Source organism: Pinus tabuliformis, chromosome 7, assembly GCF_031772625.1.
Source record: "Pinus tabuliformis cultivar Carrire ecotype Pingquan chromosome 7, CPIR1, whole genome shotgun sequence".
NCBI lineage: Eukaryota > Viridiplantae > Streptophyta > Pinopsida > Pinales > Pinaceae > Pinus > Pinus tabuliformis.
This window is the reverse complement of record NC_142293.1, coordinates 306,388,914-306,394,913: the sequence shown is the minus strand read 5'-3', so window position 1 is coordinate 306,394,913 and position 6,000 is coordinate 306,388,914. Positions and strand designations below refer to the sequence as shown.

Here is a 6,000-nt window from a genome sequence, read left to right as displayed (position 1 = left end):
AATTGAGAATCTTGGGCATTCCAAGGAGGATAAGTAGGAATTATCGAATTTACAAATAGTCCATAAATACAACCATGAAGGCCATTATTAAAATAAGGACAATTAAGAATTGTTTGTTGCTTCATTAACATCGTATTTTCATAGCCGTATTTCTGCAATATTCATATTTCTTGCCAAAACATTAATTGACCACTCAATGCTAATTAAATGCGGTTGCATGTATCAATGACTGAATTCTAAATATTGTCATTGGTCGTGAGTGAGTCAGTCGTACCATGTAACATCCAAAAACAGACCAAATGGAGGCCATACTATAGCATTTCCATGACCTTTTGTATTATAACATTAGTAGACAAATAACTATTTCAATAAGATGTACATGCCACCTCTCCAATAAGTTAAATATGTACTACATGCAATCACCTTTTGTTAGATGCAGCGTGCTGGTTGCTCTTTGTGTAAGATGCACTTTGATATTACTGTTTTGGTAGTATTGGGGATGTTGGTTGCAAGACCAGTGTTAAAGTTTAGATATAAGATATGCTATTTTAGCTTTAGCTTTTGGAAAAGCTACCAATGACCTAATGCCATGCCTGAAGAATTCTTAATAATTCCTAATGTCAACGGTGTGCAATTGCATCTCTAATGATGCATTATGAGATCACTGTGTCCACAGCTAACTTGGGACCTACAAAGTAGGCTTACTATATATCAGAAGCAGACAGTGGACACCATGTTCATTCCATATTAAGAGAGCAGACAGTGGAAACCATGCTCATTCCATATTGAGAAAGCCATAAATCAGAGCAATACCCCTACTTATATACCGTCTTGTATAGCCTAGCTGAGGGGATACCACCGTATTAATTCATGTGTAGTAGTTAGCAAGGTTACGCCAAGTTATTAGTCAGCTGTTAGAAGAACGATTGGTTACTTTATGGATCTTCTTGAAATTGTCTTTTATAGTTCGTGTTTAATTATGTTAGAGTGATAGGTTCATTGGGTTATAGAGGAAGTATGTGAAACTTTTAAGACGCTATCTTAGAGGTGGATCCACCGAGATATTGTAAAAGACCAATTGAAAATAATAAAGTCAAGTATTTTTCGAGACATTGTTATCTATATGGAAATAGTAAGGAAGATAAACAAAAGTGAAAGTTATCAAGCCTAAGCGATCATACCTTGTCATGTGAGGAGACTCGGGCAGATTAAATGCTGACAGCGCTTGTCGAGTCAACGTTTTTTTGAGAAGGGCGCTTCATCAGTATGAATATCATCATGTTGGTGAATCACTAATATTGATGCACTGATTGGAACAGTTGGTGAGGCCAGCAAATCCCCAATTGGACCTAGTTCTAGACAGTCCGCAGTTTGATCCGCCAAGTCTGCCACTAGCGGGGATGGAAAATGCCCCCTTCCCACCAAAAACAGGTCGTACTTGTTGTTCTTTGCAATTGCCAGAAATGAATGCACCGTGTTACTGATCACCTGCTCTTCATACACAATGGGTTTCCCTGCATCACTACCATCAGGTGAGTGGGTTTTCTTCGTGATAGGGACTAAGGCATCTTCATCCAGAATAATCTCATGCTCTCTGTTCATTTCTGCAGTGGAAAATTTGTACTGTTGTTGTGTCTCATGCTCATGGGCAGGCAGAGGAGTAAGGTTGACGAGAGTGTGGTTGAATTCTGTTCCAGGCAGGAACCTTATGACTGTGAGCGCAATGCCTGGATGCTCTGCCATTCTTCTTCCAAACACCAGAGCCTCACGATCATCTGGACCTCTGAAGAAGAGAACCGCAATGTTATGGTCTACATTGGAAGGCACCACCTGGGACTGATCCCCGAGGACCCTATCCACCAGGATGCCGACTTAGCAGGGTGAGTTCTTCAATATTTTCTCGTTCACCGTCCTGAATCCTAGGTTCACAGACTCCAGGACACCATCAACGCGCTGGTATTTGTGGAAAGGGAGGACGATCATGGCGGCCCGTTTCTGGTCCGCAATTTTGCAGATATCCTCATGCATGTCCTGAAATTGAGAAATTGCTATCATGGGTCTGACCGCCACTTTGCTCAGCTGTCCGTACGCCTCGAATGCAACCACAATCTAGTCTTCTTCTGATCGGTTGTGGTTCGAAAATGGAAGACCATTTTTCCTTGCCTTGTGAACCATCATGATGGCAGAAGACCTTTCGGACAACTACACTAGGTGCATACTGTAGAGGCGCAGGGCATATTTTCCAACCCCTCTGGAGGCCTCTATTAGATTTATCATGGCTGGGATGTTCCTCGAACAATGTACACAGGCTACAATTCTCAACTCATCTGGTTTATCTCTTTGTATCGTTCTGTGCTTGTATGGGACTTGTTTCCGTGCTGGTTTGTATATGGCCATTACTATTGGGATCGTGATGAATGTCGTGACCAGAGCCATCAATACAAGCATTGCAAATGTTTTGTCATTCAGCACCTGTTAAAATAAAACAAACTAGGAAATGATAGTCTTGTCCAGAAGATATGGAAATCACAGATCAAATATATTGCTCTGTTAAAGAAATAGATGATAGGCAACTAATACGCAATTCATTCATCGCAGAACCTAAAAGTAAAATAAACTCCAAAAGATAACCTCAGGGATCATACTGGGAAAAGATGGTGCTCTGTATGTCTCTACCCATAATACTGGAAAAACTGTAATAATTTAACAGAAATAAGAGGCCATACAATATGGGAGGATGCTGAAAATTTCTTCTGTCGCTCATTCAACTCTTCCCTGGGCGCTCTGCCTCTGGAAAAAACCCAGTGAGGGTTTCACGAACCCTTCTTACTGCTCAGGTTTCTGGTGGTCTTTCCTCTTTCTTCAAACCAACAAATCCAAAAAGCCTGTAACATGCATGATGAAACTGAAACGGTATTGAAACTGAAACTGAAACGACATTTAAATTGTTAAAACTGTGAAAATGTATTAAAACTAAACTATGAAACTGTATTAAAACTATATTAATCTGACGGCGCATTATTCTTGAATCGTCTAACATTTGATCGGAGGGTGCAGACTTGTGCCCAGTGGCAATTTTGGGTGTTAATCTCAGAGGGAAACGCCTTACGGCGTAAAAATCATAATGTGTGCATCGAAGGGATAATAGAAGGGATAATGGAGGGAAGATTTTACAGTTCTATTTTTTTGGAATTATCTTATGGGCGAAAGCTTGACAGAAGAGGAGGCTAGGCCAACAATTGAAATATATTTTCGCACAAATAAAATGAGGATACATATTCCAGAGGTATATTTCAATGCAAACCATAGAGTTTTCAATACTTACAAAGAAATGTTTTCTCCTTGGAATAATTTTACAGAGGTAAAAATAAAATTTTATAGAGTAGAGAAATAAATGTTTTATGCTATGAATATAAGGAGGAAAGAAATTATAAATAGAAAAATGCACATGAACAGAAAATTTGGATAATTTCTTATCCAAAGTTTTTACAGGAGTAAAAAGGAGGGAGAAAATATATTTTCATAGTTACCAAACATGGTTGAAGACATGGTTTCCAAAACCATAGGAAGTAAACCAGTAAATGGTTTCACAGAAAAATGATTTTTTTTATGAAGTTTCATTTATTTATAAGTATACCAAAAGTGGGAAAAACAAAATATGAAAACAGTGGATGGTTTGGGTAAATTGTTTTAAATTTCATTTATGAAATTCATAAACAAATAAATACTGCAATGGAGAAGTATTACATGATCCAGGTGGCTCCAGAAAGACACACAGAACAAAGAGGGTTATGAATTCTCGAAAATCAAAGTGCTCAGAATGATGTCGACACATGACCAGAGCGTAGATCTCGTCGTCCTAATCGTGGAGGTGCGAACGAAACTTCAATCCGAGTCCGGATGATGAAGTTATCGCGAAAAGAGTTTGCCTTTGTTCCTTTGAAAAATAAGGCATTTTCTCCTAAAAATGGGTTTTTTGCCTTTAAAGAGGAAATCGCATCGGAAAACGTGCAAAGGGCGGACTTAATAGCCCCCGATCAGTGATCACCAATATATCGGGTCAGTGGAAGGAAGGCAATAGGTGATATCAGCGACTTCAAACCTGCGATGTAGCGATAGCCGATATCGGCATTGGCGGATCGGGTCGGAAAAACACAAGGCATAAGACCAGGACCTCTGGGCCATTGTGATTGCGATCTGCCGATCAGCGATAGGAAATATTAGCCATCAGATCAGAAAACAGATCAACGGTCAGGATCAAATCGGCATATCGATGATCGGCAAATTGGCGATCGGCATCAGGCAGCAGTGATATGCGATAGTGATCCGTGACGTGCAATCTCAGCCATTGGATCAGAAAGCAGATCAACGGTCTAGATCAAATCGGCGCATCGATGATTGGCGTATCGGTGATCGACGATATCGGCAATCAGCGATCGATGATCTGCGATCTCGACTTGCGATATAGTGCAGACCGAATGGATTTATAGGTCCGATTTTATATATTTTGAAGTCCGAACATTTGGATTTTTCAATGTTTTTTGTGTATATCGCTTAAATGGAAAAAGTCATATTTTCAAAGGTTTGTTGCGCCCGCAGATTATTCTATGCAAACGACTTCTATTATAAACAAAACGGACCCCCGATTTTTATGCGGCCTTGTATCAAACGTGTTATAAAACATGATGAGTAACTAAGAGCCAGGGCTAAGGGGTGCTGTGCCAGAGAAAGGGCTAGAGAGATAGCCAGAGAGCCTGTGCCAAAGAGCCTATGTGTTAGAAGGGCCCGAGAGCCCGCGGGCTAGAGTGCCCGAAAGCCTGAATGCCAGAGAGCCAATGAGGAGGCTAGGGCGCTTGAAAAATAGAGCGCCGCAGGGCCACAGAGCCACAGAGCGTGATCAAGGCAGTGCGAGAAGACAAGCCAAAGAACCAGAGGGTCAGGCAGAGCCGCAGAGTTGTAGCCAGAGTGCTACAAAGCTTGAGCAATCTTCTTCTTGATTAGACAGAGATGTCTGATTAGCGAGCCACAACGACATAGTCAAGAGCAGTCTTCTTCTTGTATGATCAATGCTGTGAGACCGAAGCAAGTTTCAACACTTTTGACAACTTCTGTTTCAGATGCCCTGCTTCTTCATATGGCCATTCGTAGTGAGGTCGGAGTCCAGATTGGTAGCGGGTTGTGCCTGCGCATCGACAATGTGAATAGTGTATTCACCGTGGATCGTTTTTGCTAAAGATATGAACATCTACTTCTTCATCCACTTCTTCATATGGCCCATGGTGTGAGGTATATAATGTTTTCATGTACTTCTTCTTATTACATTATGCTGCACAGATCCTTGATTAAGATTGAGGCAAGATCTTATTGATTATATGTTGTCATGATTCCTTGCTTGATTTGATGTGGAATCTTCTATGTGATGTACTTTCTGTCATAACTCATCATGTTATGTTTTGAGATCCCTTGTTTTACGTTGCTGGGATACTCTTGTTGTCATCATGCATGTGTTTTGTTTTGACATCCCTTTTGTGCCATGTTGGCGGGATGCTCACCATGCATGTTTTTGTGTCATACTGATAGGAGTCTTTTGATTGAGAATTCCAGTAGTGGAATATCTCTTAGAGCCACTCCTGCGTGAGGGAATTTTTCCTTGTAGGCTCGCGACATCATATCTTGTGTACATCATCTTTATTGACAGTACTTAATGTAGCGGCCTACACCATCTTGACACCGGGGCCTAGAGACGTAGTCCCTCCTAGACGAACTCCGTTATCAATGCTTATGTTTTTCATGTGCTAATGATTGTTATGTTCCTCTTCTTTTCTGCATGCAGATGAATTCATTAATGTTCTTTTAAAATGCAATTTAACACATCACGAAAGTAAAAGGTCTTGGAAGGGTCCTTCTTGACACCCGGACCTGGATCAAGTGGTATCAGAGCGGTCTTTACGTGTATGTGAATTGATGTGTGAACAATGGAATGTGCAACGACAGAGAATG

General features: G+C 40.7%; 1 pseudogene; it reads right to left on the bottom strand.

The window, feature by feature from the left end:
* Positions 1–1,233: 1,233 nt before the first annotated feature.
* Positions 1,234–6,000, bottom strand: part of LOC149247089 (cation/H(+) antiporter 19 pseudogene) — a 165,394-nt pseudogene continuing 160,627 nt past the window's right edge.